General features: G+C 38.4%; 1 protein-coding gene and 1 long non-coding RNA gene across 44 annotated transcripts in view; both read right to left on the bottom strand.

Annotated features, from left to right (window-relative positions):
* The window catches only part of NRXN3 (neurexin 3), a 1,642,123-nt gene that overhangs the window by 784,550 nt on the left and 842,777 nt on the right, over positions 1–14,796 (bottom strand). The window lies entirely within an intron of this gene.
* Positions 7,884–14,043, bottom strand: LOC146401862 (uncharacterized). Its single transcript, XR_014811237.1, has 2 exons — positions 10,415–14,043; positions 7,884–8,024 (listed from the first exon to the last, which is right to left on the bottom strand). It is a non-coding gene; the product is annotated as an uncharacterized LOC146401862 (long non-coding RNA).

Genomic DNA, 14,796 nt, shown 5'->3' with positions numbered 1-14,796 from the left:
ATCTGCAGTTTAGCAGCCTAACACAACTGCATTTCCACACAAAGCAATAGCCCTCTCTCTATCTAGTAGGTTATTAAATGTAAGTCTACTAAATTGTACCAGCAGAGTACAACTCTTATCAGTTCTCTGTCTTTTCATTACACATTTTTATGCCTCTAGGTCTCTATTTCTTGACTCTAGGACGTGGAGAAAGAAATAATATTCTCAACAGTTTTTGCCAGATAAATACTCTATAAATTGCAAGTAATGTTTCTTATATTCAATAGAGATTCAATATATTAGAGAGAACGGGTCTGGATTTTTACATGGTGGTATTTACTGACATTAATAATTATATGGATTTATAAATATCCATGCACACCCCCTTCATAGAGTACCTTAATTAACTTGTCCAGGATTTGGAATCCCGACAGTCTACAAAGTCAGCAGGATCATTAAACCCAATCATATTTTCAGTCTAACCTGATATTTCACTAGAGCCATTCAAATCAATTTACCCAACAGAGACATTTGTCCCTGGCCTGTCACCACAGCCCGTACCAAGCGTCCTACACTTCTTTATCTTTTGGCAGGGCCATCATAAGCGAGCGACACAGAGAGTGATGTATGAGAACTCAAATAAGTCATAAATCCCGCAGCCCTTCATCTCCCTTCAGGCGGACTGAATTTACGTCCACTGGCCTTGGCAGCGGCTCTGAGCTTAGCTCGGAGAAAGTCAACTTAAAATGACACACTCTTTTGGAGTGAATCTCCTCTTGATGTGGCACCTGGGAGAAGGAAACCAGAGAGGAGACGGAAGAAAGCGGAGCTGTCCAGGACACATTGCTCCATCACAAGGGTAGAGGCCGCTGACCTCTTTTCCCACTGGAATTAAAGTACTTTCGCAGAAAAACTCTCCGCCTTGTTTCACTCCCATTTGAAAATGACCAGAAGAAAGCATCCATCTTATTTTGCACTCTCACTGGTGTGAGGGGCACAGAATTAAGAAGGTAGGAAGTAGTACTCAGAGGATGGGTGGCTATCATAGACCACAACAACAAAGACCTGCCTAAGGGACTGGGGGAAACATGCAGCTTAAGTGCACCATAAATAACTGAAATAGGTCCTGTAGACGTGAGAGCTGGTTGCCGAGGGCACATTCTGCGTGCACACATATGTATGTGTGCTTTGCACTAGGGCTTTAGTTAGAAGAAAAGCATTCAGACTGGGAGATCTGTCAAGCCCCTAGCACCCCCCTCTTTAGGGGAAATTGCCCCAATAGTTCATGGAACCTCTTGGGAACAGGATTTTGCATAGGAGCTGTCTGTTTCTGGATGAAGAAATTATAGCACACCTTTCCTGCCTCCTCCTCTAAAAAGAAAAAATGTTATTTGTAACCTAAGTAAATAGAAACGAATGAGACGTCACCTAACAAGAAATTAGGAATTTAGAGTGAATCAAAGATACCGAAGTTAGAGAAATGGATGGAAACAGTTGCCAGCAATTGTTTGAGACACTTTAATATGTTTTTATCCTTCATGATGCATATGAAAATTAACCCAAGCAACTCCACTTGGCCCTCTCTTCCCTTCCACTAGTTCTGATAGGCATTAGTACCATAAAGCTAGCAAGCAAGCGTGCTTTCTCCACACAGCTCATTTTCTACCCTTCTTGGTATACATCTTGAATAGTGCCGTTCCTTCAATGTCACCAAGAAGGCCAAGTCCCTTCAGGATCGTCATTATCATAAACCACAATCTGCTGGTAATGCATATGTCCTTAGTGGCTCCTTGTTGTAACTTCCTTTAAAAACCAAACCAAAACAACAAAACAATGACAAGGTAGTTTGAGTCCTGGTTTCCAATCAGTCTGATGACTTTTCCAGCTTTGCTTTTATTTTGCTTTTGTCAAGGTATTTACCTATTATTCATCCAGGGCATAGAACGAGGGGTAGGTGGAGAATACACCTTCTCCTCCCATCCCCCATCCACCTGCACACTCCTACCACCATCGTGAAGTGTCTGGCATCTCCTCATTTTACTTCCGGAAACTATTTTTTCTTGTGTTCAGAAAAAATAGAACACGGTCGTTTTAAATCTAAAACAATCCATCAGTCATGGTGTTAAACAAGGAATACTCTTCGGTAATTTGGAATTTTGTTATTAAAGGTTGAAAGCGAGAGGAGAATCTTGTCAAATCTTATGTATATAACTTACCGGTTTCTGAATTCAGACATTATACAGTGATACTCCTCTTGTCCCAAAACAGTTAGCAGTGCTGAGGAAAATACAACTGTCCATCATGGAAATACTAAGTAAAAACTTTACAAAACTTTTCATATTTCAAAGAGAATTGATGATATCAAGACGAACAATAGCACAGGTGATTAATTTTCCTTCCCAGAAAGATTTTAATTCAGGTCAATGAAGGTATCGACCAGCTGCTAAAATTCCATATCAGCAAAGTAAAAATTCTCCCTCCGTGCTTCCCTCCCCTCTCTTTCTCTTTCCCCATCCCCCTCTGCTTATAAAATAGCAGAGGAATGATTAGCTTCATCTACCTCCTCAAAAAAAAAATCTAGAAGGACAAATTTTATTTCAAAATAAAAGTAGTCATACCTAGACATGTAGCTAGAGAGAGAAAATAGTACAGCAAAACTTATTCAAGATTAATTTGGGGTTTATCCTTCCTGGACTGGTGATCTTTTTTCCTGTATTTCTGTTCCTCAGTATAGAAAATGGAAATCATATAATTTAGATTGAGTTGAATTTGGAATTTAGAACCCTTAACCATATGTGTTATTTGACACTGAAAAAGGGGATAGGATACAGTTATATTAATTGAAACGCTTTGAATTTCTTGGATTAAGATGCTCTATAAGCATAAAGTATATTTTACTAAAAATCTATGATTTCTATGAACACGTACATGTAAGCGGTGGACAGAAATAGGACATGTTCTTTTCACATGAATGGCTGTTAAAGAAGAATATCAGATCCGTTTTCATGAAAAGGCCAAATATGGCATGTTTTATGTAATGAACAGAATACATTAAAATACTCATAAAAGTGAAAAATGAGACAAGACTGGAAAGTGAGGCCTATTAAAAGGACAGTACTCATTCAAATAATTTATCTCAACATCTTCGTCCTTAACTACTGTACATAAATAAAACTTTGATTTGACCAATTTTCTGTCAAATTTTTTTGTCTGCTAATCTTTTTCAATGCACTTTTGATAGAGTAAACTTATATTTGCTACCATTTTTAAAAAGTTTACATTTACATGAGAAAAAGGAACTTTTCTTTAAAAAGTGAATTTCCCCCATTTATTTTAATGTGCTATGCAAAACTGGGGTGAAAGTCTGAGACGTGACATGATTGATAATCTTACTTCCACTGCATCAGAAAAAGGGCTAATTCCACAAATGAATGTTCTATTTTTTTTCAATAGTATTTTCTTGAAACATGGAATCATTTAGAAGAGTTTAGCATAATAATTTGTAATATTTAACTATTGTTGGAATCAAAGTGAATGCTTTATAAAAATCCTCTTCTACGCAATCCCAAAGGTTTCCCTTGTTTTTAACAATCATGTTCAATTTTTAATAAAACTGAGTATTTTTTGTTCTAAACTCTCAGTGATCAAAATGTACTCTTAAACTGTATAGAACAGTAAGCCAAACTAGGTTACTTAGAAAAATATTATTATGTGTAACAAGACTACCATCTCACCAAATTTGCATATATATATCATAATACCTTATTTTTCATAGCACTTGATACTTCACACAGGTTTTTGTCTTTCTTGTTTAATCCTTTCTGCCCCACATGCAGAGGAAGGTCTGATGGCACCAGTGATTATGGCACCAGCTTAGATAGTTAAGTGACTTGTTCAATAATCTTTCTTCTCACAAAATAAAATACCTAAGTCCTTATAAATTTTAATATACATATCATATATATATATATGAAATAAAGACCACATTGATAATGATAATTACACATGTAGTAATTTTATGACTTAACCTAAATGACTTTGTAAACCTTGGACCCATTAAAAAGTTTCCATTTTCTTTCTTTTTTTTTTTTGTCTTTTTTTTTTTTTAGGGCCACACCCATTGCTTATGGAAGTTCCTGAGCTAAGGGTCAAATCAGAGTTGTAGTTGCCAGCCTACACCACAGCCATAACAACATCAGATCCTAGCCACATCTGAAACCTACACCACAGCTCAAGCAATGCCACCAGATCCTTAACCCACTGAGTGAGGCCAGGGATCAATCCTACATCCTCATGGATACTAGTTGGGTTCGTTACCACTGAGCCACCATGGTAACTCCCAAGTTTTCATTTTAAAGTGGCTTCTACTCAGGGTCAAATGAGAACCACAGTTCTCAAACATTCTTAAACATGTAGAAACGTAAGAATCATAGAACACCTTGATACAAATATGAGGAATTAGTCCTCCATCCACTGACAGTTATAATTAAGTCCAAGTTGAGGCCTCAGGAGTCAGCATTTTAAATAAGTGATCCATGTATATGTAACTGGATCACCATGTTGTACAGTAGAAAAATTGTATTGAGTAAATAAGTGATCCAGGGGCTTTGATGCAGTTGATAGGAAATCCTAAAAACTCACATCTATAAACCAGAATGCCCAGAAACCCTGAAATTCTGAGTCTTGCCTTTTTAAAACTGCTATGCCTCAAGTACTTTGTTCAGAGAATATCTCTGGAGGAAGAAGTAGAAACATTAGCTGAAGCCAAATTGTAATAGCTAGAGCAATTCTCCGTCTCAGAATGGCTTTGACTTTCCCAATAGAGTGCCTATTCAAGAGTCCACGTCAAAATAGTCTCTACCTAGAGCTGAAGGCCTCACTGGATCTCTTTCAATATCCCGAAATGGTTCCAGGACCAGAGGGAAAGAGAGAGGTCTTGATTACAACAGCTCTTATCAGCTCTGACTTCTGGTTCCCAAACTGTGTTCCTTAGGGCACTATGTTTAGGTTTCACAATATATTAATAAAGGTGGGTTCCATAATCTGCACTCTTTGGGAAACTATAGGTTTCAATGAAATTAGAACTATGGTAATCAAAAGGGCAATTATTTGGAGAGACCTACCCCAACTCCCTATCTCACTGGACCATGAACTCATCATTCCATATGTACCTATGAATGTCCGAAGAAGACCAGTGTTCCATGGAGACATCTGACTGTTCTTAAATACAGATGCCTTTAGCATTCCAACATTTTGTAATTAACCTATATTAAGTTACACTTTTTATGGGATTCTCACCCTAGGTTTGCCCACTCAGTGGAGTCAGAGGAATCCTCAGCACATCCTATGAAGGGGGCCATAGCCACAAGACGAACAAGGCAGAGTTTCTGCCCTCAAGATGCATGTATTGTGGGAGGAAGAACAGAGAACTAAACAAGTAAATACAAGGTGCCAAATGTTATGGCAGAGGGAAACTCAGCACATAAGATGGGTACCCATCAGGTAGTGTGAGAAAGTGGTAGAAACGATACTTGGCAAAGTCCAAAGTCTGAGTCCTGGAGGTCAACCAGGAGCAAATCGAATGAAGGGGACAACAGGAATAGCGTGCATGGGTCCCAGGAACTCAAAACCGCCCAATGGAGAATGAGATATATGTGAAGGGATATGTCTACAGATGTGGCAAAAATAATAGCAGTTGACAATATTGATGGTCACCATTTCTCTACGCATCACCTCACTGGCACGAATGCATTTCCACCAATAGCAATCCTTTGGAGTATGTGGCATCATTATCCCACTTCCCAGATGAAGTAACTGAGCCCATAAGTAAGGTAAAAGGACTTGTTCAGGGACACAAGGATAGATAAGGAAATATAAGACTCAAACCCAAGCTCCAGGGCTTGATTTCCTCCCACTTCTTTCTTCCATATGACTTCTCAAGAAAAGTATCAAGCAGGACAAAAAAAAAAAAAAAAAAAAAAAGCAAAACTTTCAAATATCATGAACTTAGCATGGATTTTATCCTGAAAGAAGTGAAAAGCCATTTAACCACTGCATAGTTACTTAAGCTCGCTAAATAAAGGAAAGGGGTAACCATTGTATAGAGAAGGCATTTAAATGGAAGAGGAGCGAACGCATGGAAACTAGTTGTGGTGTTGCTCAATCCTAGTGAGTGTGTAGATTTAAGAAATATCAAGTGGTAGTTCTATGTATAGTTTTCTAAGGTACCTCCACACTGTTCTCCATAATGGTTTTATCAGCTTATACTCCCACCAACCACTATGGAGAACAGTATGGAGGTACCTTAGAAAACTATACATAGAACTTTTCTCCACACCCCCTCTAGCATTTGTTATTTGTGGACTTATTAATGATGGCCATTCTGACAGGTGTGAGGTGGTATCTCATGGTAGTTTTGATTTGCATTTCTCACTGGGAATTATGTCTAGTCACTTATGATGGAGCATGATAATGTGAGAAAAAACAATGTACACATGTATATGTAACTGGGTCACCATGCTTACAGTAGAAAAAAAAATTGTATTAGGGAAATAACAATAAAAAAGTTAAAAAAAGAAAAGAAATATCAAATAGAATTGACAGACAAGGAGACTGGCAGATGCCACCCTCCTCTCTCAGGCATCTTCAGGTTAGAACATAGGCCATATTACATACTCACATATTTTTTGCTACTTCAGTTTATGGTAGAAACATTAGCTGAGGCAGTGATGTTTGACAATAATCAGCTGAGAGCTCAGTAAACATGGAGTTTTCAGTGATGTCCTGCTCGCCGACCCAAGCACAATGACCATGGAATGAAATACCTAATAACTGCTGGAGGCACAGAATTTGAGCTGAACTGAACTTAATTACGAGAAATTTCAGGAAGCTTCAAGGTTGTGAAGGTATGTGTGATTTTTTTTTTCAGAGAAAACAAATGTCCCATCCAAAATACCAAGCACCTTCCAAATGCCCATTGCCTAGAGTTGATTTTTTAATGATCTATTATTATAGTAATAAGAAAAATGAGGTCCAGAGTAGGGTACTGAAGAAATTTATCCTAAACTAGAAAGAAAAGAAATATTTCTTCCCCTTAGTTACTGTTTTCCCCATTAAATTCAAATTTCCATCCCAGTTTTCTTGGGATTTTTTGGTTTTTTGTTTCAGAAACCTTAGCAACTCTCTTCACACAGCCCTGCCATTGTCAGCAGCCATTACTTTTCCCTGGACCACAATTAAACAAACAATGACAAGAACAACAAAAATTCTTAGAGATGTAACTTGATTAATTTACATATGGTCCAATTAAGATGCATGCATGTTTTTAACATGTTTATACTATAGAATAAATTTTACTGAGTTTACAATTCCCTCTTGTTTTGATGAACTGAAATGATTACACATTTTAATTGATTAATTCTTAATACTGGTTTTGATTTTAGATTCACCATATAAACAATCGTTAAAGGAGGATTAATTTGGCTACACCAGATGGATTCCAATCTGTTGTGCAAGTTTATTACGATTTTCATTTTCTTACAAAAATGAGAGGATTGAATAGTTTTGACTGTCCTTATGAACCTCATAGGGCCCTTATTCTTTGTTTAGACATTCATTTTGTTGTTGTTGTTCTTTTTTTTCTTTTTCAACGATGCCCACGGCATGCTTACAGAGCCAGGGATCGAACCTGTAGCACATCAGTGACTCAAGCCTGAGCAGTGACAATGCCAGATCCTTGACCCACTGAGCCACCAGGGAATTCGGTTTAAAGATTCTTTAGAAATCAAGGGAAAAATTTGGTACTTTATAAATAGCCAAATTCTAATCTCTAAGTTTTGTGTGTGTGTGTGTGTGTCTTTTTTGCCATTTCTTGGGCCACTCCTACGGCATATGGAAGTTCCTGAGCTAGAGGTCAAATCGGAGCTGTAGACGCCGGCCTATGCCAGAGCCACAGCAACACGGGATCCGAGCTGCATCTGCAACCTACACCACAGCAACGCCAGATCCTTAACCCACTGAGCAACGCCAGGGATTGAACCCGCAACCTCATGGTTCCTAGTCGGATCCGTTAACCACTGAGCCACGACGGGAACTCCACTAATCTCTAAATTTATTCCTAAACTTTATATAAACCATCTTATGCATCTCTAAAAATCATTGATTTTTTTCACTGAGCTTTAGAAAAAGTGTTAATCTCAAGAATTAATGACCTATTAGTTTTCTAATATTCTCATAAGATAATTGCCAATAGTGGAGAATTACTTAAAATATATATTTTATGATACGAATTTTATGAAAAGTTAAAGATTTAATCTTTTCTGGACTTAAGAGACTAAATATCTATTTTATAAAAATTCAATTCAATTTCCAATACATGCCTGAAGAACTTCCTATCCAGAGAAAGCGATTTTCTTAGGAGCTTAGTACAGATGGGTCATTTCCAAAGAAAGGCAGGAATGGGGATGGGGTGTCAATAAATAGAGAAAAAGATAATCACAAACAAAAACGTCATGTAAACACACCAACATCCTTCAAAAGTGGGAGAGGGTCATCATGAAAAATAGCTGGAGAGATACAAGCAGGGAAAGGGAGACTAAAAGACAACTGCCACCCAAAAATTCAAGGAAGAGCCCAGAAACAGCGTCATTGAAAAAGTGTTACAGGCTGGGGAGATAAATACCAAAAGGCTAAACCTTAAAATGAACTAGAGATGTAGGTTCAGAGACAGATGTTGAAACAGGCAGAAAAAGCCTCCACACCAAAAAGGTATCAAGAAGACACACAGAGAGACACAAAAAGCAATATAAACAGAAAGGAAAAACAAAAAGTGAAAAACCTTTCAATGAAAAGTTTAAAAAACTAACAAAAGTTAAGTAGAGAAATAGACAAAGGGCATTTACCTCTGTAGTTGAGGTACTAGACATCAGTAAGTGTCTTTTGAAAATGAAAAAGTACAAGGATACTTTTAAAATATTGAATTGGGAAGAGGCTGCAGATTAATATTCCGCCCTTGCAGAAGGATAGAAGAGGTCCATGAGCAGGTGCCCAGGCATGGCTCTTGGTTCATCAGGATTCCAGGCTGCTGTCAGTTCAGTATTTCTCTGGGACTCTGAATCAGTGCGTAAAACAGCAGCAGGCTGTCTTAAAGCAGTGATTCTTAAACAAAGATGATTTTGCCACTTTCCAGGGGATGTCCGGTAATGTCTGGAGATATTTTTAATTGGGATGACTGGTTGTGTGTGTGTGTGTGTGTGTGTGTGTGTGTGTGTGTGTGTGTTTGAGGAAGCATCTAGGGGGTAGAGGCCAGAGAATGGCTAAAGATCCTACAATGTGCAACACAGTCCTCCAAAACAAAAAAATCATTTGGTCCAAAATGTCAATAGTGTAGCTATTGAGGAGCCCTGTCCTACAGTATATTCTCACAAGGAAAAAATCCTTCCCATCCATCTGTAAATGAGAATTTGTCATCCCTGAGACAGAATCAAGAATTTGTGTGTCTCAGAGATACTATTTAAAAAAAAAACAAAACAACTAGCATTTAAGAGAGAGGGGGAAAAATGAGATAGGGATAAGGGATTAAGGGATATAAACTACTATGTATAAAATACATAAGCCAAATGAATATTTGCATAGCACAGGAACTATATATAGCCATTATCTTATAATAACTCTTAATGGCATATATCTGTAAAAGTACTGAATCACTATACTGCTCACCTGAAATATATATTATATTATAATAATTATAATATAATATTGTAAATCAACCTCATTTCAATTTTAAAAAAGCATTTGCATGTCACAGTCTCATAAATCATCCCTTTCCATCCCCCTGACTTTTGGGTACAGAAGTTAGTGCTGAAAGAGACCAGGGGCAGCCCACTAGGAGACTTGGTTCCTGCTACTATTAATCAGCTGAGCAGTTTTGTCCACTTCACTGCCCCTGTTTGGATTTCCTTTTGTCACCTGTGAAGTGGAAGGCCAGACTAGAACCGTTGTTCCCAACCCTTCTGAGTTTAAGGGTTCCTTTTAAGAGTTTAAATAAAAAGACACAATCACTTGAAAGCAATCATACTTTTAGTACTTGAGTGTCCATTAATGGAGACAATACAGACTTTTAAAATTTAGGGAGATGCAAATATGCATTTTATTCATAATTTGGAATATTTTGGCTTTCCAACAAGTACATACACTTATACAAAACTGATAATTTATTACTAATAGGATGTACAAGTAATCCTTGGATTGCATATGGACTTAGAGATTGCTTACAATAATCCTGACACCCCTTCGCCCCTGACTCAAATGGAACTACATTTATGATCCCCTCACTCATGTCTCTTTCTAAAATAGACCATACAGGAGTTCCTGTAGTGGCTCAGTGGTTAACGAATCCGAGTAGGAACCATGAGGCTGCAGATTCAATCCCTGCAACCTCATGGCCTTGCTCAGTGGGTTAGGCATCTGGTGTTGCCGTGAGCTGTGGTGTAGATTGCAGACGCGGCTCAGATCCCGTGTTGCTGTGGCTGTGGTGTAGGCCAGCAGCTACAGCTCCGATTCGACCCCTAGCTTGGGAACCTCCATGTGCCACGGGAGCGGCCCAAGAAATGGCGAAAAGACAAAAAAATTAAAAAATAAAATAAAATAAAATAGACCATACAATGGGAATGGGGAAGCAAGAGGGACTGGAAACCTCCTGGGCCATGCAGGTAACAGAGGTGAGGAAATAAGTTTAGGAAGTAATAGAATCAAAGAACTGTTCCCTTAAAAGACAGCAAACGCCACTCAGTTCCAGCAAAGGAGTGCCTGCCTGGGGAAACCTGCTCTTAATTCCAAATCTTACCATTTCTCAAAAGAATTCAGACATCTGGGTTTTTCAATGCTGGCTCACGATTTAAAATATTGTGAGTCATAACAGCTTGTATGTAGACTGAATTTGGCCCCCAAAAGGGACATGCTGTGATCTCTAAGTAATTATAATTTCTAATTTAAAATGACTGCCTCCAATTCTAATGAGAAAAGCCCATGAAATAACTAAAACCAAGCACCTAACTTAAAGGATGACATTTTTTAAAAAACACAAGGACACATAAGCTCTCACATCTAATTCATAACCATATTCTATCAGGTCTTCCATTAAAATACACCCCCAATCCAAAAGAATATCATCTTAGTCCAAGTCACCAGCATTTCTACTCTGACAATTCTATGACCCTTCAAACTGGTCTCCCAACTTTTAGCCCCATCCCCACCATCTGTTCTCTACCCGGCAGCCAGAGCCATATTTTAAAACAAATATCCCATTATTTGACTGCCTTTTTGAAACATTATAATAACTTACTATCCTGAAAGGTTTTACACTGCCTGGCTCCCACCCACTTCTCTGCCTTCATTGCCTATTCTCCCATCTGCTTCCTTCTCTCTGGACACACTAGTCTCCTTAACATCCCTCTAACGTATCGCTATTACCCCAGGGCCTTTGCACTTGCTATTCCTTTCAGATGGAACACTCTTCCCTGGATATCTACATAGGCTGACCATTCCTTTTATTTTGGCCTTTGCTCAAAATTCACCTCTTCAAAGATGCCTGTTTAAACATCTCATTTAAATTAGCAGATATGCTTCGCCATCCTATCACGCTCTATCCCTGCGCAATGATTTAGTTGCCTTCACATCATCTATCATCACTGTTTGTCTGATATGACATCACAGATATAGTTTGTTCTCTCCAATGTATATTTTGAGTTCCATGAGGGCAGATATTTTTTTCTGCCCACTTGTGTATCCCATGCACCCAGAATTGGCACAAAATAAATGTTCCATTAATATTTGTTGGAAAAATGAATAAATGCATGAACATAAAACCTCTGACAAAACAGAAGGTAAATACAAGTTACAATGGTGTTATGTTTGCAAACATTGTCTGACAGCCTGCCTTATACCATCATTGTCATAATCTTATTACTGAAACTAAGCAAATGGATGCTAGATGTTTACAAAAGTTTTGGGTTAGTTGGAGGCTTCTTATGATCCCTTGGGGCAAGTCAGACCATCAACAAATTCACTCAACTCAAATATTTCAGATGTAGATTAATTGACATGTTGGATTCCCTCTGTCCCTTCTTTTACCCTCTTTCCTTTCTCCTTCCACTTTTCTTGCTTTCCTGCTTGCAATTTTTGCTTTCTTGTCTTCTTTCAACCACTTGTATTATTTTTTATTCCTGTGTCATCTTCTGCTAGGGAACTCCCAGCTTGACTGAGCATAGCCCCACGCTTACTGCCCTCCCCCTCTCTCTGGAGACTGCTGCACTTGGACTAGAGTTACATCTGGAGCGGATGAGGCAGTGAGAAAAAGAGCAAGAAAACTGGACCCCTTCACAGTACCTTCCATATATGGCCCAAAAGCTTTGGGTCAGTGGATTAATTGAAAAGTCTTCTTCATGCACTTTCAGTCCCAAGAAACTCCCGTCAATGACTCCCCGCTGCCAATCAACATCCCATTCAACCATGACTCTCCTTCACTATAGAAACCTGGAAATCATTTATGTCTGTACTTGTGCTCTCTCTCATCTGTCATTTCCCAAACACCAGTCATTTATACTGCAGTAAACAGTACATTAGCCACCAGACAGTTCCTAATCTGTCATCCCTTTTGTTAGATCCACTCTATCTATTCAACAGAGGGGCTGCTCAAAAAGACTTCCCCTCACTAATGAAGCGTCAGACTTCTAACCTTGCTCACAGTTTGTTCTTGAGCAAGGTGGGTGGAGGATGCTAAAAGCCAAAGTCTGACCTCCTTGCTCTTTGTGATTTTCCTTTTCAAACTCTGATTTAGATAAGATGCTCAAAAATATTGAAGGAGAGTTCTCAAATTAAATAGACATTTTGGCCATGCAATAGTAGAACTAATCATTTGATTTCAGTATCTTATTCTATACGCCTAGCCCTGCCAAAAGATGAAATAATGGACAAGAAGAGAGATACGGTCGTCATGTGTTCCAGTGGCTAAATAATGAATTGAGTATAAGGATTCTGGTGCTGTTTCTGCTGTTAATCTTCCTTGGGTGAATCTCAACATTCCTGAGGCTCAGTACTTATGATGATGATGAGGAGGAGAAGAAGGAGGATAGCTAACACTTAACATGATATATGTTATCATAAAATTTTTACATATATGACCTCAAACTTTCTTCATTACAACTCTATGCTACAGTAATATTGTCTTTATTGTATAAATTAGAAAAAATAAGTTTATACAAGTGACCTGCCCAAGTTCACACAGCTCATAAGCAGTAAGGCAAAAACTTAATTTCAATTCCACCAAGTCCAAAGACAAGGTCTAAATAACTTGGATGAGGAGGGATTGAAGGCTGGTGGATCAACACCTTCCTTTGGATATGATAAAAGCTATGCATTATTTTTCCTTAGAATATAGGGCAAAGAAATAACACATACAACTTTAGGGAGTTCACAGACTCTGGACATGTCAGCAATGTTCTTTCCAGTTCTTAAGTTCTATGACCCTCACACCTGACCTCTTGGCTACATAGTTAAGCTGGTGGCATCATAGTCTAGAAACACAGATACAGACTGTACTATATATGTCATGGTCATGTTTCAGGTAAGTGACAGTTAACTGCTCTCACACAGCAGTAACTTTCAATTCATATTAACCTGAACTAGATTTCAACCAGCAACTGGAGGTAACAGATTCTTCATTCTAGATCCAATTCTACATCCCCAAGCCATCCAGTCCCCCAGCTGTTCCCTTTTCTGTTTTGCTTTATTTCATAAAGATAGTCATTTAACTTCCCGTCATCTTCAGCTCCTAATTGCTACAACCAGATGGGATAACTCACTGCTGGGTGAATCTGAGACTATTTTATTCTGTGACATTGACCGAGAGAGTCCATGTCCCCACAGGAGAATTCTGATTGAATCACTTGGTACCATTCCTTCCAACAGCTGGCAGGGGTTTGCTTTGCCTTTGATCAAAAGAAAAAGAAAACTCTACGGATTTCCAACACAGACAGACAGACAGATTAATTTAAAATGCACGCATACAGGTTTCTATGCCATAAACTTTTAAAGTTCATTTTGAACTTCAATAAGTACATGGGAAATGCTGTTCTGTTTTTGTGGGGAGTGAGGTTGAAGGTTTAAGCATGTGTTCTGTCATATAAATATAATATACAAACATGCACACTTTTTTTTTCTAGGATCTCGCAGGACTTATGCACGTGCCTCTTTTGCAAATCTTGCTAATTGGATATCACTTTGTCATTCCCTCCCACCAAGTGTCACTTTTCAGAAGCAGGGTTCCAGTGTGTGATTTCAGGTGATGGGACTGTACAGCTGATGGGCCCACAAATTGTTATTGATCCTCATTAGACACCTGAGATGTGTGAGTTATCTTCACATACCTCAAAATGCACAGATCAACACCTTCATAATCATTCAGAGATTTCCTTTCTTCTCTTAATTACAAGATATGCGAATCTCCAATACTTCTATGGTTCTGTTACTGAGGCAATACTTTTCCCTAGAGAAGGGTTTATGCGGACTAGCTGGTAGGAGCTATTATCTTCTTTGATTCAATGCTTGCTTTATTGTTTTAATTGTTTTGGGGACTTTTCTCTACACTAACCAGGGCCTCAAATTGGAAGGGAGAAAAGGAAAATATATTACCCAGCGCCTTCTATGTGCCACATAATAGGCTCTAGGCTTTACCTCTTTTAGTCATTGCAAAAACTCAAGCAAGCATTATTATTAATCCAGTTGTTGAGATGAGGAAATCTATCTTAAGGCCATGTGGCC

This window comes from Sus scrofa, chromosome 7 (genome assembly GCF_054392235.1).
Source record: "Sus scrofa isolate SSC_HxYL_T2T_F1_AM1 chromosome 7, Sscrofa_HxYL_maternal_Yorkshire_Landrace_v2.0, whole genome shotgun sequence".
NCBI classification, from domain to species: Eukaryota; Metazoa; Chordata; class Mammalia; order Artiodactyla; family Suidae; genus Sus; species Sus scrofa.
Note: the sequence above shows the minus strand (reverse complement) of the source record. Positions and strands in the feature narration are given on the sequence as shown.